This window comes from Rana temporaria, chromosome 1, assembly GCF_905171775.1.
Source record: "Rana temporaria chromosome 1, aRanTem1.1, whole genome shotgun sequence".
In the NCBI taxonomy this organism is placed as follows: domain Eukaryota; kingdom Metazoa; phylum Chordata; class Amphibia; order Anura; family Ranidae; genus Rana; species Rana temporaria.
This window is the reverse complement of record NC_053489.1, coordinates 510,778,172-510,805,339: the sequence shown is the minus strand read 5'-3', so window position 1 is coordinate 510,805,339 and position 27,168 is coordinate 510,778,172. Positions and strand designations below refer to the sequence as shown.

The 27,168-nt window shown below is 45.4% G+C and overlaps 1 protein-coding gene across 1 annotated transcript in view; it reads left to right on the top strand.

Annotated features, from left to right (window-relative positions):
• Positions 1-9,144: 9,144 nt before the first annotated feature.
• Positions 9,145-27,168, top strand: part of ELF2 (E74 like ETS transcription factor 2) — a 144,302-nt gene continuing 126,278 nt past the window's right edge. The window contains exon 1 of the mRNA XM_040331054.1: positions 9,145-9,348. The gene's annotated coding sequence lies outside the window, so the exon portion shown is untranslated. The remainder of the gene's footprint in view (positions 9,349-27,168) is intronic.

Genomic DNA, 27,168 nt, shown 5'->3' with positions numbered 1-27,168 from the left:
TGTGTTTTGTGTGTTTCATGGGCTGTGCATGTGTTTTCAATTGCCTCATTAGCACACAAGCCTATGTTATATAAAGCTTGCATAGAGCAGTTGTTACCTGCCCTGAAAAGAGGCCAGCTGCCAAGATTATATTTGTGTGTCCTTATCGAATGTCTCCATAAAGAGGACCTATCACACACTATTCCTAATACAAGGGATGTTTATGTTCCTTGTAATAGGAATAAAAGTGATAAAAAAAAAAAGTGCAAAACTAAAAAAAAATCTGTAAAAAAAAAAAAAAAACGCCCCTGTCCCTAGTAGCTCGCACTCAGAAGCGAACGCGCATATGTAAACGCCGTTCAAATCACACATGTGAGGTATTGACGCGTGCATTAGAGCGAGAGAAATAATTCTAGCCCTAGACCTCCTCTGTATCTCTAAACTGGTAACCTGTGAAAAAAATTCAAGCATCGCCTATGGAGATTTTTAAGTCTCGAAGTTTGGCGCCATTCAATGAGTGTGTGCAATATTAAAAGCGTGACAAGTTAGGTATCTATTTACTCGGTGTAACATCGTCTTTCACATTATCCCTAAAAATTGGGCTAACTTTACTGCTTTGTTATTTTTTAATTCATGAAACCGTTTTTTAAAAAAAAAAAATGCAGTGGAGTTCCCCTAAAAATCCACACCAGACCCCTTATCTGATCATGCAACCTGGCCGGCCGCAGAAAAGAGGGGGGACGAGAGAGCGCCCCCCTCTCCTTAACCATACCAGGCCACATGCCCATAATATGGGGAGGGTGCTTTGGGGTCCCCCCCAAATCACCTTGTCCCCATGTTGATGGGGACAAGGGCCTCATCCCCACAACCCTGGCCGGTGGCGGGGGGCTTATCGGAATCTGGAAGACCCCTTTAACAAAGGGGACACCCAGATCCCGGCCCAACCCCTGTGTGAAATGGTAATTGGTACATTGTACCTCTACCATTTCACCAAAAAAGTGTCAAAAATGTAAAAAAAGACAATAGCCAGTTTTTAACAATACCTTTATTAATGTCTTCTTTCCGCGCTTCTTCTTCCATCTTCTTCTTTTCTGCTTTCATTCGGGTTTCTTCCTCCATTTTCTTCTTCCTCTGCTTCTTTCTTGGGTCTTCTCGTCCGCATCTTGCACCGGCTTCTTCCTCCATCTTCTTCTCCTTCTTTCGGTCTTCTCGTCCGCATCTTGCACGGCTTCTTCTTCCCCGGACGATCCGCTTCCAATTTAAGTTCCCGCTGTGTGATGCTCCTGTGACCCCGCCCCCCTCTGACGCACGTGTACCACATGGGGACTTTCTTATGACTTTCCCCGTGACGTCAGAGGGAAGCCGCGCAAGATGCGGACAAGACTTCATACTGCATACTCTCATCATACTGCAATGCAGAACAAAGATGCCAGGATTCCATTCTGCCACTTTATTCACAGTTTATGAGATTAACGCTAGTATTCACACAGATCTATGTATATATATATATATATATATATATATATATATATATATATATATTATATATATATATATATACTGATCCAAGGTAACGTTGTTGTGGCAACAGCAACCATTTGTTACCAGGTGTCTAATTAGTTTTTGCCCCTCTGGATTATAAACCCTACAGGGACACAGTGTGGATGTGTGTGGTGACAAAATTAGATGGTTAGCACCGCTGGGAGAGAGACATACTTGAGTGATAAAATGCTAGTTGTAAAGAACTAAGGGCCAGATTCACAGTAGAAATACGCTGGCGTATCTACTGATACTCCGGCGTATTTTCAAATTTGCCGCGTCGTATCTTTAGTTTGAGTTCTCAAACAAAGATACGACGGCTTTAGGCTTCGATCCGACAGTCGTACGGCTTCGTACGCCTTTGGATCGTAGGTGTAATACTTCGGCGTCTGCTGGGTGGAGTTCGCGTCGTTTTCCGCTTCGGGTATGCTAATTAGCTGTTTACGGCGATCAACGAAGGTACGCGCGTTCGTCGCATTCTCTTACGTCGTCGCTAGTTGGCTTTTCCCGGCGGATAGTTACGGCTGCTATTTCATGGCTTATATTTAGACTGCCCATGTTAAAGTATGGCCGTCGTTCCCGCGTCAAATTGAAATTTTTTAATTTTTTTGCGTAAGTCGTCCGTGAATAGGAAAGGACGTAACGCACGTCGCCGTTCAAAAGATTACGTCGGTGCGACGTCATTTCGCGCAAAGCACGGCGGAAAATTTCAAAACAGAGCATGCGCAGTACGTTCGGCGCGGGAACGCACCTAATTTAAATGATACACGCCCCATTTGAATTAGGCGGGCTTGCGCCGGAGGCATTTACGCTACGCCGCCGCAAGTTTACAGGCAAGTGCTTTGTGAATCAAGGACTTGCGCTTAAAACGTGCGGCGGTGTAACGTAAATGGGATACGTTAGACCGCCACAAATGTACCTGAATCTGGCCCTAAGTCGTTTGCATTGCATAAAGTACAATAGTAGAACATTAACAAAAAGACAAAAGAAATGTGGTACATTCAGTTACAAATATTTAAAAACAATTCTGCTAAGCAAGCAAATCAAAAAGGCTAATATAAAACGGAAAATAACTTGACATTATGATGGGAGAAAGATGCCCCAGGGCAGCATTTTTCAACCATTTTAAATCTGAAGGAACCTCTGAAATAACTATCAGGTCTCATAGAAGCCCTACCTTGTATTCATTGAAAAAAATACAATTCTACGATCAATGGCAATGTTGGCGAACCCTCAAGTGGTTAGTGTGCGGAGGGGAAGCAGCCTGCTCAGAACCCAATGAGAACACAGAAGATTGAAGCTACTGTATCACCGTAGTAGTGACAAAGAAGGTAGATTAATCTACAGCTCACAGCATCCGGAGCCATCCATCCACCGGTACCCAGGGAGCGGTCGTGAGGAGGACCAGGGGCCCACGTTACAGAGAGACTGATCACTGAAGGAAGGTTCCGGACTGAGGAAAACTAGCATAGCGAGGCCTTGTTTGCTGAGCGGGCACCTGCACATCAACATAGTTAATTGACTCGCAGGAGTGTGACTTTCATAGATTTCACTCGTGCTTGCTGGCGTCTGCAGCGCCGCAAACAGTGAAACACTGCCTCCTGAGAGCGATACGACGCCTCGGGAGAATTAGCGTTCAGTTTTATCACTAAATTTTGTGCATCAAGTGTTTACCCTTTTCTTCTACCCTGTTATTGGAATACAAATAAATAAGTGCACCAACAAAGCTAGCAAAAGATTAACTGACTCGTAAAATAACAGCCGCCCGTTCTCTCTATTCCCACAAGTTGTTACTACAGGACACGCACCAGTTGAACTGTCCACTAGGGGGGAGCCATACAGTTGGGAGACTTTTTTTTTTTTTTATATAACTGCTTGCATTGTGATTTTTGCTGTTTTTATGCGAAACCTGGTGGAGAGGTGTCCCAGTGCTGACGTCATTGCATTGAGAGATTCCTCCACCGTACTCTCGCTCAGATCAAGTCATTTGGGTCTGATTGCAGGGATATTCTGAACCAGCTGTATTTCATTGATAATTACAGAGAGCTGTATGTAATTAATGTTCTTTGTATAACCATTGTTCTATTATTTTGCCAAGTAAACACCTTAGCACTGGTTAAGGGCTCTTTCACACGGAGCGGACCGTTTCCGGGTCCGCTCCGTGTGTCTCCGTCGGCTCAGCGGGGATCCCTGCTCAGCTGTCGGCGGATAGGGCGGTCCCCGCACACAGTGCAGGGACCGCCCTGTCTCTGCTCCGCTGTCCCCTATGGGGAACCTGATGCAGACGGACCGTCTGTCCGTCTGCATCAGTTCCGCTCCGCTGAACGGAAGAAAAATAGGGTTTCTTCCGTTCGGAAAAGTGGATCCCGACGGACGCGGACGCTAGCGGATGCTCCATCCGCTAACGGACGCGTCCCCATAGGGATTCATTACAAGTCCGTTAACGGAGAGCTGCTGCTGCTGCTGCTGCGGGCTGGATCTGTGACACATGCAGTCACAGATCCAGCCATCGATCCCTCCCTGTGCAATACTCTGCAGTACCAGCCATACTCTGCAATGCCCCCACACTCTGCAATGCCCCCACACTCTGCAATGCCCCCACACTCTGCAATACCCCAAAATACTCTGCAATGCCCCCACACTCTGCAATGCCCCCACACTGTGCAATACCCCAAAATACTCTGCAATACCCCAAAATACTCTGCAATGCCCGCAATACCCCGCAATACTCCGCAATACTCCGCAATACCCCGCAATACCCCGCAATACTCCGCAATACTCCGCAATACCCCGCAATACTCCGCAATACCCCGCAATACTCCGCAATACCCCACAATACTCCGCAATACCCCGCAATACCCCACAATACTCCGCAATACCCCACAATACTCCGCAATACCCCACAAAACTGCGCAATACCCTGCAACGTCGTCTATGGGGATTTTTAAGTAGCGAAGTTTGGCGCCATTCCACGAGCGTGTGCAATTTTGAAGGGTGACATGTTGGGTATCTATTTACTCGGCGTAACTTCATCTTTCACATGTATGCAAAAGAGTGAAGAAAAAATACAAAATTTGCCAAATTGTATAACAGAAACAAAGAAAAATTATTTTTTTTTACAGAATTTTCAGTCTTTTTTCTTTTATAGCGCAAAAAATAAAAAACCCAACGGTGATTAAATACCACCAAAAGAAAGCTCTATTTGTGTGAAAAAAAGGACGAAAATTTCATTTGGGTACAGTGTTGTATGACTGAGTAATTGTCATTCAAATTGTGAGAGCACCGAAAGCTGAAAATTGGTCTGGTTATTAAGGGGGTTTACGTGCCTAGTGGTCAAGTGGTTAAGTAGTTTCATTTTTAAGTAACAGTTGGAGTCATATAAATAAAAAAATTATCTTTGAGCGAAACAAAATGCTTCTTCTTCTAATGTTCTCCGACCTCAGTACAGTGTCGTGGAAATTCTGACTGTTGAGAGAATCCAGTTTCCCTCCAAAAGTGCTCTGAGTCCCTCGGCAGACAGAATTTTGTTTTTTGCAAACTTTACAGGGAGCTGTTAAGTCCCGTACACACCATATGAAAATCGGAAGTAAAATTTCGTCCGGTGAACGATCTGCCGATTTTCGGATCGTTAGTACGGTGCTTTCGACAGCCGATTCTGTTTTTTCTTCAAACAGACAAAAGCTGGATGTGCAGACTATAAAATGATTTTCATACGTGAACTCAACGTCCGATTTTTGTTTAATCAGTACGGTTTTCGTATGAAACAAATCGTAAGCGGAAGACTACGCATGCTCAGAAACAAAAGAATACATACAAAACTATTCAACACATTATGTCACTTCTGAAGTTGTATTCTGTCGTATGACAATTTCAGGATGGTGAGTAACCTCTTCATTTTCGACGTGAGACTAGCATGCAACAAAAAAACATTCACAGATTTTCTATTTGTGCTCACTTGGAAAAATGTGTGAATCCTGGGTGAATGTTTGAATCTTTTTATTTTAAAACTGTATAAAGTTCTTTATAAAATGTAACTGTTGGAGCCAAGAAAATAAAATTATCTATAAGAGCCCTTTTACACTGGGGCAGTGCCGGAACTAGCCTTAAAGCGCAACTCGTTTTAGCGCCGATTTACCGATGTTGTAGTGGCGCTTTTCGGCCACTAGCAGGCACTTTTAACCCCAATGGGCAGGGGAGGTGTAAGTGTACACCGTGGGTATAAAACACTCCCGCACTGCCCCAAAGATGTTGCTTGCAGGACTTTTTTTTACCCGTCCTGTAAGTGCACCGCCCCAGTGTGAAAGCACTCAGGCTTTCACACTGGGGAGGCATGAAAGGCGGTTTTCAGGCGATATTTTTAGCGCTAAAACGCCTGAAAAGCACCCCAGTGTGAATGGGGTCTAACTGTGCGAGGAAAAGAAAATAAAGATCCTTTAGGGTTCTCCTCAACACTGCCCAGTGACAGGAGAGGATTTAAATATGAAAACCCGGGATCGCAAACAGCATCAAGGTTCCTTCCAAATGTGCTCCCAGTCCCTGGAAGACTAAGGCCGCGTACACACGATCGGTCAAAACCGATGAAAATGGACTGAAGGACCGTTTCATCGGTCCAAACCGATCATGTGTGGGCCCCATCGGTCAGTTATCCTTAGGTCAAAAAAAAAGAGAACTTGCTTTAAAATTGAACCGATGGACGCCTAACCGATAGGTCAAAACCGATCGTTAGTATGCAAAAGCATCGGTTAAAAATCTGCGCATGCTCAGAATCAAGTCGACGCATGCTTGGAAGCATTGAACTCGTTGTGTTTTACGTCACCGCGTTCTGACACGATCGGTTCATTAACCGATGGTGTGTAGGCACATCAGACCATCCTGCGGACCGTTGTCATCGGATGGACTGATCATGTGTACGCGGCCTAAGGCCACTTGTATACTGCAGCTCATTACTGATCCGCCCCGTGTGAAAGGGCCCTTACTCTTTGGGCCCCCGGCTACTACTGGATGGGGAGCAGAGGAAGATCACTCCACCAGGGAAGGCAAGGAGATAGGCAGGTGGCTGGCCAGGATTTGAATCAAGGCAGAAGAACATGCGAGCAAAGCTGAATGGGCATGCGCCCGAAACGGAAGAAATATTCCCTCCGCTCCGACCCGCACATGATCATCAGAAAGGGGCACAGATAATGGAAAAAATACAACCCCCCTATGCTAGTAGGCACGGCGGAGCGGGGGTGTGTAATTATATATTTTTTATTTTAATTCTGCATTGATTGTCTTTAAAATTGCCCCTGCCCCCTATTAAATCCAATCTGTGGACAAAACCAGGGTCAGACTTGGTCCGGGGACAGTGTCCTCAATCAGGGGACTGTCCCCTGAAACTGGGGATGTCTGGTCACCCTAAACCACAAGCTCCAGGGACAGCCTTGCTGGGTGTCCACAAAAAAGGCTGGGAGAGTGGGATCGTCTTCAGGAACAGCCCGGGATTTGGTGACCACTGGAAAATCGCCATTCGACCCTCAGGTTGAGAACCACTGCTCTATAGGAAGCTGTAGGAGTAATACAAATATTCTTTGTGAGGTAAGTGCGCTGCTAGTTTCTGGGTACGTGTATGGCCCGGTACACACGAGCAAACATGTACGATGAAAGCGTTTTCACAGTACATGCCTGCCAGAGGGCTTCTGTACGATGGTTGTACTAACCATCGTACAGAAGCCCGCGCGTAAACAATACGCGGGGCGTGTCCGCGTCGTCGCCGCGACGATGACGCGGCGATGACGCGGAGACGTGGGCGGGCCTGCCATTTAAAGGCTTCCACGCATGCGTCAAAGTCATTAGACGCATGCGAGGGACGGCGGGCGCTCGGACATGTACGGTAGGTCTGTACTGACGACCGTACATGTCCGAGCGGGCAGGATTCCAGCGGACGGTTTTAAAACACGTGCAGGAATATTTGCCCGCTGGGAAAAGGCCCGGCGGGCAAATGTTTGCTGGAATTCGGCCCGCTCGCGCCTACACACGACCAAACATGTATGCTGAAACTGGCCCGCAGACCAGTTTCAGCATACATGTTTGGTCGTGTGTACGGGGCCTATCAGACATTTTATTTAACAAACATTATAGGGATATGTTGGAGTCCTATAGATAATATTTTTTAATTTGGGAGTAATAACCATAATGGGCACATACAGTTTTTGGAGTAATATACATAATAACTCTATATGAGGTAAGTGTGTTCCACGTCATTTGGCAGACATTTGTGTCAGTACTGTTATTTAACAATTATATAGGGAGCTGTTGGAGTAATACAAACAATAACTATGTGAGGTAAGTGTGTTCCCAGTTCCTAGGTATGTGTCAGTTATTTTATTTTACAAACTTTATAGGGATATGTTGGAGTCCTATAAATAATATTTTTGGGGTAATGACCATAATAGACACATACAGCTGTTGGGTAATAAAAACATATTGACTATATGTGAGGTACGTGTGTTCCCAGTTCCAGGGCAGCTTTTTGTGTCAGTAATTTTATTTTACAAGCTCTATAGGTAACTGTTGGGTAATATACATAATGACTATATGTGAGGTAAGTGTGTTCCCAGTTCATGGGCAAACTTATGTGTGTCAGTAATTTTATTTGACTAACTCTATAGGGAACTGTTGGAGTAATATGCATATTGACTATATGTGAGGTAAGTGTGTTCCCAGTTCCTGGGCAAACTTATGTGTGTCAGTAATTTTATTTGACAAGCTCTATAGGGAACTGATGGAGTAATATACATACTGACTATATGTGAGGTAAGTATGTTCCCAGTTCCAGGGCAGACTTTTGTGCCAGTCATTTTCTTTTACAAGCTCTATAGGGAACTGTTGGGTAATATGCATAATGACTATAGGTGAGGTAAGTGTGTTCCCAGTTCCAGGGCAGACTTTAGTGCCAGTCATTTTATTTTACAAGCTCTATAGGGAACTGTTGGGTAATATGCATAATGACTATAGGTGAGGTAAGTGTGTTCCCAGTTCCAGGGCAGACTTTAGTGCCAGTCATTTTATTTTACAAGCTCTATAGGGAACTGTTGGGTAATATGCATAATGGCTATATGTGAGGTAAGTGTGTTCCAGGGGAGACTTGTGTGTCAGTAATTTTCTTGTACAAGCTATATAGGGAACTGTTGTGTAATATGTATAATGACTATATGTTAAGTAAGTGTGTTCCCAGTTCCTGGACAGACTTTTGTGTCAGTAATTTTCATTTACAAGCTCTATAGGGAACTGTTGGGTAATATGCATAATGACTATATGTGAGGTAAGTGTGTTCCCAGTTCCAGGGTAGACTTTTGTGTGTCAGTCATTTTCTTTTACAAGCTCTATAGGGAACTGTTGGAGTAATATACATAACGACTATATGTGAGGTAAGTGTGCTCCCAGTTCCAGGGCAGACTTTTGTGTGTCAGTAATTTTATTTGACACACGTTGTAGGGATATTGGAGTTGTGTGTAGATAATGACTTGTAAGTGTGCTGTGTGTGTCCATGGAGGGCACATGTAGAAAGAGAAGGAAGGTGTGTGAGGGGAGTGTAGACCGTACATGTGGTGTGTGTTCCTCCTCCATGTGAGCTCCCATTCCCCGGGCAGGCCGACTAGTGTTGTGTCAGCCATAGTCCCTCCCTCTCTCTCTGACACAGTCTCTGTGTGTATCTCCTCCATTCCCCCCTGTCATCCCCCCTCCCCTCCGGCTCTCTCTCTCATACACTGTGTGTGTTGTCACTGCTGCCACCCCCACTTCGCACAGCTCGGTGCCCGGGACATCGGAACGTACGATTCCACCCCAACCAAGGTAAGGGCGTCCAGCAATGGGCCCCGGGGGCCGCTCCTCCCCCTCCCGTGCTCCTCATTTACCACAAGGGGGGGGGGGGTGCACAGAGGGTACAAGAAGGGGGGGTCCCGGGCAGTAGACATGATGGCAGATGCCTTCGGTGAGGAGTGTGGGGTACGAGGGACAGGCATGTGTCCTCATAGCTCCCCTCTATGGGGATGGCTGTCTTGCCCTTTCACCCCGACACGCTTGGGAGGGCAGGACAGGGGTGAGGGGGTCCTCCATGGCGGTGCCGTGTGACCCTCAGTGGTGTGTGGAGAGGAGAGAAGCCCGGGTGGTGGTGGGGGCTGGCTCGGTGTCATCAGGGCCTACATGTTTGTTGTGGAAGGCAGTCCAGTGTGCATGGGAGGGAGGGGAGACTTCACCGATCCCTCCCCGGGTGTATGTGACGGGCCACTGCGGGCATGAGACCCCGATCACCAGGGGGCGGGGGGGCTTTGTGTTCAGGGATGAAGTTTGCTGTCACTTCTGCTGAAGGTCTACTTTCACTTATCAGCATGGAGGAGACACCCCTCACCATCATCGTCACCCCTGACAGGACTGAGCTGTGGACGGGGAGCCTGGATGTAAACAGAGCAGGAGAGAGGGCTCAGTGCTGGGGGGAGGCTGCATAATAAAAACAACAATAATAATATTAGTAGGTAGGTGGACGATGTGTGTGTTGACATCTCCAGCTCTGCAGACACAGATCTTCTCTAAGTGCTGGCTCGTATAATCCAGTGGTGGTTTACTTTCTTTATGGGGAGGGCTTCAAGTGTTTTCTTCAACACCATCAAAAGGCCACACATAAAATTCAGTGAATGTTCAGTGTGGGGGACAGCATACACAACACACAATGGAGATGCTCCAAGACTGCGGATAAAATACAAGAGATGATACAGAGACTTCAGACGTGATAAAAGGGATGGCTATAGACTGGGGTCAGGGCAGGGCCGGCCTTAGGTGTTCAGGCGCCCTGTGCGAGCTAATCCTGTAGTGCCCCCCATGTTCACCCCTCACCCCCTGGTCACCTAAACATATACAAAGAGGAGAAAAATATTTGTAACAAATAATTTGTTTTAATAACAGTTAATGTAAGTGCATGTGCAAACAATTACAATAATAAATAACTGGATAGACTGGTAACAATGATCCTCCTCCCCTTCTGTGTGTAGGCTGGCTATAAAAAGTAAATACTTTTTCTTTTTAATTTTTAACTGAAAAAGTCGATGCATGCAGGGCCAGGGGCTCAGTGTAACTTACCTTTCGGTGGACAAGTCAAGTGGTCCTTTGAACCACCAAATAAGCTCACAATCCCCAGTGCCCATCAGCGCAGCCACAGCAGTGCATAGGGATTAGAGAGGAGAGCAGCCGGATTACACAGAGCAGAGATCTCCCACTTACCCAGCGTGGCCACTCCCATGATGGACGGCATCAGTGTGCTGTCTATCATAGGAGCCAGTCCAGGAGGCGGGACTTTGTATGACAGTGGCCGCCAGGTAAGTGTGAGATCCCCGCTCTGAAATCTGGTGGCGCTCCCCCTCCGAGGCAGCCCAATAGGCACAAACCCTGGGTGCGCTCCCAAACCCTGGGCAGGGTAAATAGTGTGTATGGGGAGTAGATGGGATGTGCCAGCTCAGATGGTCCTTGCATGGCCTGGGGGTGTGAAGTGATGCTCCTGTCCTGGGGTCAAGTAAACTTGCAGCCCAAGCCAGTCATGTGGGTCCCAACTCCCTGGCGCGCCTTGCTGCCCAGGGGTGGACTGACTACACCCAGGGCCTCCAGACCAAATAAAGCAAGGGCCCCCTGTCAGGCCCTGCCTGTGACCCATTCCTGGCCAAATCATGACCCACGCATGGCCCCGCCCTTTCAATTTGTACAAATTACTACCTTTAAAAAAAAAAAAAAAACAGACTACAACAGAGTTTAATGGGACCCCCTCTTTGTGCCATGACTCTCACAAAGTAGAAATAAAATTGTAGCGCTACTCTTACCTTAACTATGGGTGCTGTAGCTGGCTCCCGCATCCTCTGTGGCTGGCTGGCTCCCGCCTCCTCTGTCGCTGGTTCCTGTGGGTGGTTAGCTGGCACCTGTTGGTGGCTGGCTGGCACCCTGCTGTGACTGTCTGGATCCCTGGTGTGGGTGGGTCACCGTGGGTGGATAATCACAGTGGCTGGTTTGCTCCTGTGGGTGGCTGGCTCCCTGCTGTGGGTGGGTCACCGTGGCTGGCTCCTCTGGGTGGTTGGCTGGCACCCTGTTGTGGCTGGCTGGTTTTCTGGTGTGGGTGGGTGGCTGGCTGGCACCCTGGCCCTGCTGTGGGTGGGTCACAGTGGGTGGCTGGCTTCTGTGGGTGGCTGCCTGTGGGTCAGTGGCTGGCTTACATGGTGCACCCTGCTGTGGGTGGGTGGCTGGCCTGGCTCCCTGCTGTCTGTCTGGCACAATGCACCCTGCTGCAGGTGGCTGGCCTGGCTCCCTGCTGTGGCTGACAAAGGGAAGATGGGCTGACAGAGGAGGGGTGTGCTGACAGAGGAGGGGTGTGCTGACAGAGGGGGTTGGGCTAACAGAGGGGAGCTGATAGAGGAGGGGTGGGCTGACAGAGGAGGGCTAACGAGAGTGGGCTGACATAGAGGAGGTGGGTTGACAAAGGGGGGGGGGGGCAGGCTGACATAGAGGAGGGGGGTTGACTGAGGAGGATGGCTGACAAAGAGAGGGCTGGGAGATGGGGATAGATGAGACTGAGAGACCTCACACAGCATCCCAGGCAGAGAGGCGGGACTTCAGCAAGTAGTCACGACCAGCCGTGCTTGGCTGCATCCACACGTGACCAGCTCTGCCGATCCATTTGCGCTCGCAACACAAATGCTCTGTGATTGGCCGAACAGGGTCATGTGCGGCCGCACGCTGTGGAATTCTGGGACTTGAAGTCATGATGCGAGCCTCACATCATGATTACAAGTTCGGGCCAATCACAGGGCGTTTGTGTGGCCTGCCTGCCGCCTACTGTACAGTGTCCCAGAATCATGCCACAGCATGCGGCCGTGCATCTGGCCGAATTCCTCAAAGAAAAACGGCAGAGCGGGCGTTTTGCATATAAGTTTTCACAGGTTGCCACTGCAGTCCTCTTCCACTCCCTTATGACGATATCACAGAGCTGGTGGATGTTAGAGACCTTGCGATCCTCCACCTTACGTTTGAGGATGCACCACAGATGCTGAATAGGGTTTAGGTCTGGAGAAATGGTTGGCCAGTCCATCACCTTTACCCTCAGCTTCTTTAGCAAGGCAGTGGTCGTCTTGGAGGTATGTTTGAGGTCGTTATCTTGTTGGAATACTGTCCTGCGGCCCAGTCTCCGAAGGGAGGGCACCATGCTCTGCTTTAGTATGTCACAGTATATGTTGGCATTCATGGTTCTCTCAATGAACTGTAGCTCCCCAGTGCCGGCAGCACTCATGTAGCCCCAGACCATGACACTCCCACCACCATGCTTGACTGTAGGCAAGAAACACTTGTCTTTGTGATCCTCTCCTGGTTGCCGCCACACACGCTTGACACCATCTGAACCAAATAAGTTTATCTTGGTCTCATCAGACCACAGGACATGGTTCCAGTAATCCATGTTCTTAGTCTGCTTGTCTTCAGTAAACTGCAGGCTTTCTTGTGCATCCTATTTAGAAGAGGCTTCCTTCTACATTGTACATACATATATTCTTTTCAAGAGCATGGGCATGATTATGTCCTCCCATCTTCTTTGCAGCTATAACGGTATCCAATCTTCTAGGCAGGCTTTTCACAAGATTTCTTTGCGTGTTTGTAGAAACTTGTGTCCATTCGTGCAACATAGCATTTGCGAGTTTAGGTACAGATGTTGGACAAGCAAACCAGGCTTGCAATTAGCATTTCAGCTCACCCCATAGGTGTTCAGTATAGTTGAGGTCAGAGCTCTGTGCGGGTCAGTCATGTTCCTCCTGACAAACTAGTCAAACCATGTCTTTATGGACTTGGCTTTGTGCACAGCTACACAGTCACACTGGAACAAAATAAGAGCCTTTCCCAAGCTGTTCCAAAATGGCTAAATCTCAAAACTAGGCCATGCCTGCAAAGAAAGTGTTTAACCACTTGCTGACGTGCTATAGCAAAATGACAGCTACAGCATGGTTGGCCAGTTCTGGGAAGGTGTCGTATGATCGTGCAGTGTGTGCTTCGCAGGAGGCACGATCACGGGAAGTCATCATATGCTTTCAGATTCAGCTGATCACAGATTGGGGTGAAGAGCCAATCACATCGGCTCTTTACCACGTGATCAGCTGTTTAATCACAGCTGATCACAATGTAAACACACAGTATTCCTTTCCTCATGCTGTGACAGCGTGAGGAGAAAAGAGAGCCAGTAAGGCCCCTTTCACACTGGGGCGGGAGGTGCGGTGGCGGTAAATAGGGGCGCTGTACCGTCGGAATTGCGACCGGTAGTGGTGCGGTTTTAACCCCCGCTAGCGGCCGGAAAAGGGTTAATACCGCCTGCAATGCGCCTCTGCAGAGGCATATAGCCGCGGGTTCCCATTGATTTCAATGGGAAAGAGAGGTGGAGGAGCGGTTTGCTCTGAATATTAAAAATGAATAAGCATTTTTGGTTTGTGGTGCTTGGATGCAGTGAAGACTCACTCTAAACCAATACACAGTGTATCAATCTGTCAACAGAACTATAATAAAAATAGAGTAAGCGAACCTCAAAAAATGCTTTTGGAATAATGAAGAATTCCAGGTTCGGATGCTTTATACATGGTTACTGTACATTGGTCCAGCTTGAACCAACTACATCTTTTAGACCCCTTTCGCACTGAGGCGCTTTGCAGGTGCTATAATCAGGGCCGTCTTAAAGCGGAGGTTCCGGGGCCAACCTTTTTTTTTTTTTTTTTTTTTTTGTGTGTGCATACAATGAGCTTTTAGATCACAAGTAGGTACTCACTTGTTCGGTGACAAAGAGCATCCCCCGTCCATTTTCTTAGATAAGATAAAGTTATAAAACCCGATGCTGGCATTTCCCATTTTGCTTGTGGACATTGTGAAGCCCACAAGCACTGACTTCCTGGAAGCGGTGAATGCACGGCTCCCGGCATTCACCGCTCTTTTCTGCGCATGAGCAGTGTTTACAGCGACCTGCGCCGTAAACTTCCTGGTTGCTATCCCAACGGGCGACGTCATTGAAAGTACACGCCCCGTTGTGATGGCATTCACTGGACGGCGTTCAGCATCGTCTCTTGGGAAGCATGACACCGTCCTCCCAGGAGACATTGCGGCGCTGGGGAAGAGTGGAGACGCCTACTCCCGCGGGAGAAAACCCCAGAAGTCAAACTTTAAACAGCGAATTCACGGTATTGTAAACAACTAAAAAAAAAATAATTTGGCTTATGTAGATGTATGTGGTGTGATGATCAGCATGATATAGTGTTGTAATTTAGGGTGAACCTCCGCTTTAATAGCATCATGGGCTCCTGGGCAAAATAATGCTCTGGGGCCCCTACAATAGAGGCAGCGCAGGTAAACAGACATCAAGTACAGTTGTATTCAAAATTATTCAACCCCCACTGAAATTGATTGTTTTGGCCAGTTTGACATTGATTTTGATCATTCAGTCATCCTGCTTACAATTTAATCAAAGAGGCACGTGTAGGTCAGACAAATATAACATAACATTTATAATGAAATAACCACAAATGTCTTTTCTGTGCTCACATCATTATCAGTTTTATTCAACCCCCAATTGACATTCAATCTTAGAACTTAGTACAACATCCTTTTACAGTTATAACAGCTTTTAAACTTGAAGCATAGCTTGACACAAGTTTCTTGCAGCGATCTACGGGTATCTTCGCCCATTCGTCATGGGCAAAAGCCTCCAGTTCAGTCACATTCTTAGGCTTGCGCACTGCAACTGCTTTCTTTAAGTCCCACCAGAGGTTCTCAATCGGATTTAAGTCTGGTGACTGCGATGGCCACTCCAAAATGTTCCAGCCTTTAATCTGCAACCATGCTCTAGTGGACTTGGAGGTATGCTTGGGATCATTGTCCTGTTGAAAGGTCCAACGTCTCCCAAGCCTCAGGTTTGTGACGGACTGCATCACATTGTCATCCAATATCTCCTGGTACTGAAGAGAATTCATGGTACCTTGCAGACGCTGAAGCTTCCCTGTACCTGCAGAAGCAAAACAGCCCCAAAGCATGATTGACCCCCCGCCATGCTTCACAGTAGGCAAGGTGTTCTTTTCATCATAGGCCTTGTTCTTCCTCCTCCAAACATAGCGTTGATCCATGGGCCCAAACACTTCTAATTTTGTTTCATCAGTCCACAGAACACAATCCCAAAACTTCTGTGGTTTGTCCACATGATTTTTGCATACTGCAGTCGACTCTTCTTATTCTTTGGAGACAGCAAGGGGGTGCGCCTGGGAGTTCTGGCATGGAGGCCTTCATTACGCAGTGTGCGCCGTATTGTCTGAGCAGAAACTTCAGTACCCACATCTGACAAATCTTTTCTCAGTTCCTCAGCAGTCACACAGGACTTTTCTCCACTCTACGCTTCAGGTAGCGCACAGCAGTCGAAGTCAGCATCTTCTTTCTGCCACAACCAGGTAGCGTTTCAACAGTGCCCTTTGCCTTGAATTTGCGAATGATGCTTCCTATGGTGTCTCTTGGTATGTTTAACATCTTTGCAATCTTCTTGTAGCCATTGCCCTTCCTGTGAAGAGTAATCACCTCTTCTCTTGTCTTCCCGGACCATTCTCTTGACTTCACCATGTTTGTAAAACACCAGTAAATGTCTAGAAGGAGCTGAGTATCACAGTCATTTTAAAGCTGCCTGATTGGTGCTTATTAGGCTTTATTGCTGCTCCCTGACATCCACAGGTGTTTTCAATACCTGATTGAAAACACTTCAATGAACCTCTGTTCTTCAGAGTGGTAGTCTTTAAGGGGTTGAATAATTGTGTAAATGAAGAATTCACAAAATAAACATTTACTACTGTATTACAAAACCAATTGATGTCATTTTAGTTGCATATGGTTCTTTAAGAAGTCCTTGTAGGATTCAATTCTGAATACAATTACAAATGTACACTAAATTCCCTAAAACCCTTTACAGCATTGGGGGGTTGAATAATTTTGAACACAACTGTAGGTAGTCGGCAGACCAGTGGAGCTTCCCCTTTTGGGTGGAGCTCCGCATTAACTACATGAACAATCATTCTGTACAGCAAAGAAACAGTGGGAAAATACAACATACATAAAGTAACCAAGCTGTCCTGTGCATATAATATATCTGCTAGATTGATACCTCCCCAGCACTCTGACCCCTCTACACCCTAGATATTCCCCCCCAGCACTGTTACCATATACCATAAGATACCCCTTGTATTGTGACCCCACTACATCCCTGATACCCCCTACACTGTGGCCTCTCTACATCCCTGATACCTCGAGCACTATAGCCACCCAAGATACCCCAAGCATTGCTACCCCCTATACACCCCAGATCCCCCCCTCAGCATTGTTTTCCCCCATGCACCCTTGATATCCCCCAGCACCATTATTCCATCCATGTAGTACCCACTTTTCCAGTGGAGATCCAGTGCATGTGAACTTTTGGCTATGTGCCCACCTCCAGCATTGGACTCACCAATACCAATCAAGCAGGCATTCCAAGCCCTTTGGTGCAAACAGTGCTGGACAGCTGGGCTCACCATGACAACATCCACAATGCTACTTCCGCAGGTGGGCTCTCAGTGCTCTCAGCAGCTCCCACTCCAGCTCCTACCACGCAGCCTTCATGTCCCGAGCATTTAAGCTGCATGGGGCAGGGTCAAAGCATCACTGGCGGCGTCATCAGATGTTTTTTTCACCTTAATGCATATATTGCAATAAGGTGAAAACATTTTTTTCTTTACAACTCCTTTCGTCAATTGACGGCGGCAAGGTAGCTCAGTTATTCTGACAGGTCGTCATATGACGTCCTCGTCTTTTAAGGCCGCTAGGGGGGGCGTGAACCCGTCGCGTTACTGGGAACACAATGCGCGTGCCCGGCGGCCGCGATGGCCGCCGGGCATCCGCGATTGCCCAGTAACTGAACATGACTGTGAATCTCTGTGTGTAAACACAGATTTCCAAGTCCTGTCAGGGAGAGGAGACCGATGCTGTGTCCCTTGTACATAGGGACACAGATCGGTCACCTCCCCCAGTCACCCCCCTACAGTTAGAACACTCACTAGGCTACACATTTAACCCCTTCCTTGCCCCCTAGTGTTAACCCCTTCCCTGCCAGTCACATTTACACAGTTATCAATGCATATTTATAGCACTGTTCACTGTATAAATGTGAATAGTCCCAAAAATGTGTCAAAAGTGTCCGATGTGTCCACTATAATGTCGCAGTCCCAATAAAAATTGCTGCCATTCCTAGTAAAAAAAAAATGATACAAAAAATCATAATTATGTCCCCTATTTTGTAGGCGCTATAACTTTTGCGCAAACCAGTCACTATACGCTTATTGCGACTTTTTTTTTTTTTTTTTACCAAAATTTTTCGCAAACCAGTCACTTATTGCGATTTTTTTAATTTTTATTTTTTTTTACCAAAAATATGTAGAAGAATACGTATCGGCCTAAACTGAGAATTTTTTTAAATGGGATATTTATTATAGCAAACAGTAAAAAATATTGTGTTTTTTTTTTCAAAATTTACGCTCTTTATTTGTTTATAGCCCAAAAAATAAAAACCGCACAGGCGTTAAAATACCACCAAAAGAAAGCTCTATTTGTGGGAAAAAAAGGACGCCAATTTTGTTTGGGAGCCACGTCGCACGACTGCGCAATTGTCAGTTAAAGCGACGCAGTGCCGGAAGCTGAAATTTCGCCTGGGCAGGAAGGGGGGTATATGTGCACAGTAAGCAAGTGGTTAAGGAAAAAGAAAACCCCTTCCCATTTCATGCTGACAGCCATGGCAGACCATGGAAGAAAAATGTCACAAGGCCTGAGAAAGAAAAAAAAATGTTTACACAAAAAAGGGGAAGGCTACAAGAAGATCATCAAAGCTTTACTTATCAGTCAGAATACTGTAGCAAATGTAATACAACAATTTAACAAAGGTGCTGTTCTTACAAATCATGGAGGTCATACAAAATACTAGATGAAGTAGTTTTTGCTTGGGGGTGTACTCATTTTGTATCAACTAATTTGAGTAAAACTGAAGATTTTGTAATCTAAACTATATTATTAATATTGCTTTCATGTAATGAGCTAAACAAATGTTCTATAACAATTTTGTCAACATTTTGGAAATTCTTCTTGTGTTCATTAAGATATTTATTAAATCCTACTTTTCAAATGTAGTGTAATCATTTATGCTGAGTACTGTATGTATATACCATACCTGGCCAATCCTCTGACAGCTGGCGAGCTCCACTTGCTCTGATGCATTTTGAAAAAAGGAGATCTGCTGCTCAGCACAGTCACTATTCAGACAATGCATTGCATTTTCTAAATGAATGCAAAGAGTTTTCTGTGTGGACAAGGTAGAGAGTGTGAGGTCACTGTCCCGCCTCTACACCTTGTCCAATCAGAGAACATATTGCATTTTTCAGAAAATGTAAAACCTTCTCTGAAAGGTGCCCATGCTGAGTGGCTGACCTGCTGTATTTTTATTTTAATTAGTGTCAGTTAATGTCAGTGGGCCGGATTCAGGTATAATTGCGCTTTTTTTACAGAGGCGCATGGCAACGTTTTTGTGCCTGGCGCAAGAGCGCGCAATTTAAATGATCCCGTAGGGGGCGAGAATCATTTAAATTAGGCGCATTCCCGCGCCGATCGTAGAGCGCATGCTCCGTCGGGAAACTTTCCCGACGTGCATTGCGGCAAATGACGTCGCAAGGACGTCATTTGCTTCAAAGTGAACGTGAATGGCGTACAGCTCCATTCACGATTCACTTACGCAAACTACGTAAAATTCTAATTTCGCGACGCGGGAACGACGGGTATACGTAACATGGGCTGCCCCTGCTAATAGCAGGGGCAGCCTTGCGCGAAAACCGCCGTACGTAAACGATGTAAATTCCGTACGCAGGGCTCGCGCAACGTTGTGAATCGGTGTTAGTATGCAATTTGCATACTATACGCTGAGCACAACGGGAACGCCACCTAGCGGCCATCGCAAGAATGCAGCCTAAGATATGCGGGCATAAGAGCCTTATGCCGCGCAGATCTTAGGCTGCAGTCTGCGTAACGAGGTTCCTGAATCAGGAGCACTCGTTACGCCGGGGTAGGTAAGCAATTGCCCTGTGTAACCTATGGTTACACAGGCGCAATTGCTTCTTGAATCCACCCCAGTGTCTTTTAGGTAGGACAAAAAAAGCAAAATGTGCATTATTGCTTCTGGGTTGTACTACAGGTACTAGACGATCTTTCCATAAAGAGTGCCTATTACTGTCACAAGGGATGTTTTCATTCCTTGTGACAGCAATAACTAAAAAAAAAAATGTTTTTATAAATTGACAGTGTAAACATTTTTAAATGTACAAAATATCGGTGGCCAAAATATCGGTATCTGGTTGCAATTGTCAGGAGCAGGAGACTTTATCTTGATATTTGTTACTATTTTGGCACAGTTTTTCTTTGATTAAAAAATAAATAAATAATAATCAACCAGGAGATATCTATAACTATTTACTACCAAATAAAAGCCCAATTTGTCCTGAAAAAATGTATAATTATTATTATTATACAGGATTTCTATAGCGCTAAACAGTTTACACATCGCTTTACAATATAAAAAGGGAGACAATACAGTTATAATACAATAAAATACAAGAAGATGTAGGGCCCTGCTCATAAGAGCTCACAATCTAATAGATCCACCTAGATACACAAAGTAGTTGTTATGATATGTACAGTTTTACCAACACATAAAATTGCAAAATTGTGCTTACGCTTTTAGATTTGTTTTACCCTTAGGTGTAAAGGGGTTAAAGAATATTTTTTATTTACTGACTTGTATATAAGCACCTAAATCTCCCGAGAAGCACACAATAAGTGCGTCCCTTTGGCCACAGGTTTGGGCCAGCAGTTTGGCGAATATAAGGTGCTTTGGCCGGTAGATTTGGGGTGATTTACTAAGGACCCATGCACACTGGGCTTATAAAAATGATTCTTCTACAGGAGCTTTGTGTTTTGAATGTAGAAGCAGCTTGATGTTATCATCAGTGTCTATACACATTAGGAGGTTTAGATGCATATTTTAAGCTTAGCATTTAGAGGCAGAAAAAAAAAAATCCTTCTGTTTTGCATTTTCGAGAGAAGATTTCTGGCAGAAAAAAAAATGCTAAATGCCTGTACAAAAAAGTGTTTTTCTGCCAAAACAACTGGTGTTTTTTTAAGCCCAGTATGCATTGACCCTTAAAGTGGTGAGAATACTTTCACAAAAAAATTGTATAAATATTCACTTAAAATATTCAATCATAAAAAGTAAACTTCCATTCAAATTGACTACCCAATCATTTGCAGATGAAAAAAGAAAACAGAAATTTGCTTTTCGAATGTATGGAAAATGGGAGTGAATATTTACACAATTTATTGTATGAAGATGCTCAAGTCTTTTTGTAGTTCAACTTTGTGGTATTCCAGGTTTAAAGATCCCCATGCAGCAAAGCCAATCAAAGTGGAAGATCGATTGCTTCCTTTACCAATAGACTCTGAGGCGCCGATGGCTGTGTACCAGCCTAGCTGGAAGGACTATGAGAGTCAGGGGTGTTCGCGCCAGCACGGCGCAACGGGAAGTGATGTCAGTGGGGAGCCCAGGAGACACTGGAAAGAAGCCACAGAGTGACAGGAGTGAAAAGCAAGCTATTCACATTGCTGTGATGATGTGTTTTGCACGCATACGCTTTGTCTAGGTCAGTGGTCTCCAAACTGCGGCCCGGGGGCCGGATGTGGCCCTTTGCTATGTTTTATCTGGCCCCTTGGGGCACCCTTCCACCATCGATGGGGCACCATTCCCCCTACTGACACCATCGACGGGGCACGATTCTACTATTGATACCAACAACGGAGCACTATTTCGCCCATTAAAACCAATGACAGGGCACTATTCCTCCCGCTAACACCAATGATGGAGCACCATTACCCCCACTGACACCATCAATAGGGCACTATTCTTCCACCGATACCCAGAATGGGGCACTATATCTTACATTAAAACCAATGATGGGGCATTATTCCCCCTACTGACACCATCAATGGAGCAATATTCTGATTTTGGAGCATTTTCTACTCCCACTGACCACAGTCCAGCCCCCCTCAAGTCTGAAGGACTGTAAACTGGCCCCTTGCTTAGAAAGTTTAGAGACCCCTGGTCTAGGTCAAGGACAAAATGTGTCTGTGACAGACCCAACCAGGACAGGGGCAAGCCTCCTTCCCACTGATCACAGCCCATGAAGAGAGCAGATCATTTTAGAATGATGGACAAGAATAGCTAAGAGTGTGGTTTAAACTACTTTAGACTACTTCTCTGAATAAGGACAATAAAGCTCCCCTTCTGGAGTGGATAGAAAGGTGTAATATCAATCTTACGAATGGTCAGAGGAAAGATGGTGTCCCTCCTGCAGACTAGGCAGCGTGCTATGGGGGCACCCAATCCAAGTCACAGATCCGTGTATCCATTCGGACACAGAGCCGTGGCCTGAGCCCCTTTCTCTTCTCATTGGCTAACTGACTTTGACAGGAGCGGATGTATTAAATCAGTAACAGGTTGTCAATACCGGAAACAACTTGTAGTAGATCAAGCATATATACTAAAATCACCTGTCTCATTAGGACATATGGGGCAAAAAAAATGGGAATCCTTATGGCTAAATCTGAGGGGCCATTGTGGGGGTTCTGTATGTTTTGTGTAGGATAAATAATTGAAACGATCGTTTGTAGGCACGTCCATCGGTAAAAAATCCACGCATGCTCAGAATCAAGTCGACGCATGCTTGGAAGCATTGAACTTCGTTTTTTTCAGCACGCCGTTGTGTTTTACGTCACCGCGTTCTGACACGATCGGCTTTTTTAACTGATGGTGTGTAGGCACATCAGACCATCAGTCAGCTTCATCGGATAACTGATGGAAAAATCCATCAGACCGTTTTCATCAGACTAACCTATTGTGTGTGTACAGGGCATTATTGTAATTGTTGAAAAAACTTTAGTATTGTTGTCAAAAACATAGTGAACATAAGTGATTCCTAATACCTTCAAATGCTCAAAAGTGGCAAGTTTGTTTATTTACAGCAAATTAGCATTTCCCTTGGGGGGGGGGGGGGTTAATGTATGTTATAGCCTGTACAGGATGATCAATTTTTTTAGTGTATTCCAGATTTTTTGCTTTATGAATAGCGCAATGGAGGGTTATAACAACGGTCACATTTTTTTTTTTTTGTCCCATTGTGGAAAATTCCTTTCACTTCCTCTCCCATAGCCTAACAGGAAGTGAGAAGGAATCCCTGCAATTCAAACGGAATTCCTTCGGGACCCCCAGGTCACCAGAACTAGTAACCTCATTGGAGGATTCCCCCTCCATTACTTTTCTGGGGATAACTCAAAATTTCAGATTTTCTTATACTTTCAGTAATATTGGTAAACAGCACAAATAGAGAGGGTGAATCTCCATAATGGGGGCACAGAGAGCAATAGGTGTTCTATTTCCTCCCCACTCTATCCAAAAGTTCGTTTTGGGTTTAGTTACACTTTTAAGAAGCAAGATAGAGGACAGGTATAAAACTATAAAGCAGAGGTAAGGGAGTCCAAGAATGTTCTACATCAGTGTGTGGATAGTCTCTCATCTGTATTGGAGAGCCCAGCTAAAAGCTGTAATTGTGTGGTTCTATAATATTACCAGGGGTTGGGGACCACCAAGCCTCCTTCATCAAGGGGACGTTGCTATTTGTTTCTAGCTTGACCCTCTTCCACACCCATTCACAAAATAGGGTTTCTCTAATCGTAAGCCTTTTTTGAATAGCCATACAAACACATTATATTGCAAAAAATTAGAGGCATCCAAGTAATTTCAGTAGATTTACATCCCCAACCACCGATAGCAGCAGACAACCCAGAAAATAAAAATCAGGGACGCGCTGGTCCCCCTGCTGCGAGCCGCTCCACAAACAGTGTGAACCCAGCCTAAAGGGTCTAAAGCACACTGACTTTATTCTATATACTAACCTTTGTGGCATGGGCTCATTTTACAATTATTTTTGTTTTGTTTACTTTGTGGATACATGAAAACAGAATTGGGCAAGCCATCTTCTTCCCCAAATATTCATATTTTTAATTAATTTTACAGTTGCTCAATTATGCTGAAGGTTCGCCTCACCCTCATGTGGACTTCCTTGTCGCAGACTTATTGGCAAGATATTGGACCAGCCTGCAGTTGTAGTGTCTGGTGAAAATGGAAGCAAAGTCACCACTATATCAATGAAGTAGGGTGAAAAGCCACACATGGTCGGCTGATTAGAGCAGCTATATTTATAGAGCTTTTGACACATTTTTAGCCAGGGAGGTGGCCCTTGAGAAAAGGGAATACTCTACCCCTAAAATATTGGGCATCTCTCCTGACACTTCACAACAGGTTTTAGGTTCTTAGCTTTCTTACTCTTGTACATTCTGCTTTTTTGTACTGATCCTTTATTGGTGGTTAAACAGCTGCATATGTCTGCCTCTCTCTCTGTCTCTGCACCTGATGTGGTTTGGAGTATGAAAAATCTATATCGATGTATACTGTGCATATGACATAACATTAGGTGTTAGAACATATTGAATGGTATAACTTTATTAAGATTATAAGTGTCTTCTACAGTATACTGTATCACATATTTTTACCTACAGTTAAGCCTATGCACCTGTGGTGCATACTAGCTCATTATGTATTATGCTTTTGCCTTTATAGGTTGTTTTTTTTTTTTTTTTTTTCTTCTGGGTATACAACCGCTTTTAAAGGGTTTGTTTTGCAGTTTGTTGTCTACAAATATTTTGTGCTTATTGTAAAATTTACCTGGAAGCAATTTTACAATTTTGTTAAAACTGTGGAAGGAGCACTTAAAGCGGATGTCCGCCGGAAAAAAATATATTAAAGCGGATGTGCCACTAAAAAAAATTATTAAAAGCCATCAGCTACAAATACTGCAGCTGCTGACTTTTAATATTGGGACACTTACCTGTCCTGGAGTCCAGCGCCGTCCGCAGCAGAGGACGAGCAATCGCTCGTCACTCTGCTGCTCCCCCCGCCATCCTCAGTGAGGGAACCAGGAAGTGAAGCGCTCCGGCTTCACTACCCGGTTCCCTACGGCGCATGCGCGAGTTGCGCTGCGCCACTGATTGGCTCCCGCTGTGCTCTGGGAGCCGAGTGTTCCCAGAGCACAATGGGGGGGCGGCGGGAGGTGACGTTCTGCCCGCAGAAAACCCGAATCTGTGTGGCCGGAAGTGGGTGCAAATACCTGTCTTTAGACAGGTTTCTGCACCCCCCTCCCCCCTGAAAGGTGTCAAATGTGACACCGGAGGGGGGGGAGGGTTCTGATCAGCGTGAGTTCCACTTTAGGGTGGAGCTCCGCTTTAAAAGCCAGCATCTACAAATACTGCAGCTTCTGACTTTTAATATTAGCACACTTACCTGTCCTGGAGTCCAGTGCCGTCGGCAGCAGAGGACGAGCGATCTGCCACTGCCCACTCAGAGAACCAGGAAGTGAAGCGCTCCGGCTTCACTGCCCGGTTCCCTACGGCGCATGCGCGCGAGTCGCGCTGCGCCATGCTGACTGGTTCCAGCTGTGTTCTGGGAGCTGTGTGTTTCCCAGAACACAACGGGGGGGCTGGGGGGGGGATCTGACGTCCTGCCCGCAGACTGTGTGGCCAGAAGTGGGTGCAAATACCTGCCTTTAGACAGGTATCTGCACCCCCTCCCCCTGAAAGGTGTCAAATGTGACACCGGCGGGGTGGAGGGTTTCGATGAGCGAAAGTTCCACTTTAGGGTGGAGCTCCGCTTTAAAGTTCTTTCACAGTCTGTGTTCTGTGCCTGATCTTTTGATATTTTAAGCCATTTTCACGCTGGTTCACTTAATACTTATATGTTAATGAAGGAGTTTTTCAATCGCTTTTGCGTAAAAAAAAAAAAATAAGTGCCTGAAAAGCTCAAGAAAATACTTCCATTTAAAGCGGTGGTTCCCCTAAAAATAAAATGTTAACATTGCCTTTCCCAAATAAATTAGGATTAGAATCGGCCGGTTTTATTAAAAAAAAAAGCTCCGTACATACCGTTTGTTAGATTCGTTCCCACCGCCACTTCCGGGTACGATGCTGGCGGTGGGCATTCCTAATTGATTGACAGGCATCCGACCGACGCATACATCGCGTCACGAGATGCCGAAAGAAGCCGAACGTCGGTGTTTCCGTTTCCGTTGCAGTGGAAAAATCCTGCTTGCAGCATTTTTTAAGCATGTTTGGGGAGTTTAAAAAAACTGCCCCAAAAATGGTCCTCCCCATTGAAATGAATGGGGATTGCATCAAAAACACCTCAAAAACTCCTTCACTAAGAGTTTTTGAGTCATATGTGACATGTCCTTTAAAAACCGCACCACAAAGCTGCAAAAACACTCCATTAATGCATACGCATTTTACTGGCAGTTTTGAAGCAAACTAGTGTCAAAGTGCCCTTAAGTATCTGGCAGAAAAGACTTGTACTCTATGAAAAAATATACCTATACTGGAAATGGCTATCATACAGTAGAAGGAATGTATCGCCAGGATGATAGAAAATACTATTATAAAATTAAGAATTCTTTGTTATGCACCACATTTATAAAAATCTGGTCCCAGTGTGACAAGAGAGCACTGAGAGAGCTCCATGATGTGACTTTGATAGGTTACATGACTGGACTTTTTTCACAGCTTCCTTATTTCTTCTTTTTTTGTTGTTGTAAAAAGCATAATTTTAAAGCACATCAGTGTTCTTAATAAATGTTCAGCTATGCTGCTGTTTTTTCAGTTAAGCAGGCCATAGATGGATTGAAAATTGCTTGATTTCCCCCATCAACACAGTAACTGTGTTGATCAGGTGATTTCCTTTCTAGCTTAGCCATTGTGTTCCCCCAGCAGTGGGGGAGCCACCCCCACTGGGGGAATACAGTGAGTACTGCTAGCAGCTATAAAAGGCCCCTAAAAATAATCGCATTTAAAATCTGACAGGCTGGTTGTACCAAAGTTAATCGATTTGATCAACTTGGTACATTCAGCCTGCCCATACATGCTTCGAACAGTCTATGGCCCATAAAATGACTAAATTTGTTATGATATTGATCTTGTTTAATCGTCTATACAGTGGCATTCAGATAGAGGGGGAGGGCTGGTACTGGGATGCAATCAGGACTCTATTGTTTTGCAGGGAGTGTGATTATTGAAGGGGAGAACAGAGGGACAACCCAGTGTGCTCCTTCATTGGCTGTATTGCTTAGTTGCAGGCTTTTCTGTAGAAAAGTTATGGGCCTATGGGTGCCTGAATAACACAACTAGCTAACAAGATTTAAAAATCATCTGTCATATAAAACTGGTATAATTGGCTATTAAGCTTCAAGCCACAGATTGGAAATGGTGGCCATTTTAAAAGTGCAGCACAGTGGCTTTCTGTGGGAGAAGCATTTGCACTGAGACTAAGTAGCAGTTACAATTCTGATAAAACTTTTTCTGCGTACACACGGTTGGACATTCCGACAAGAAAACCGTGTATTTTTTTTCAGA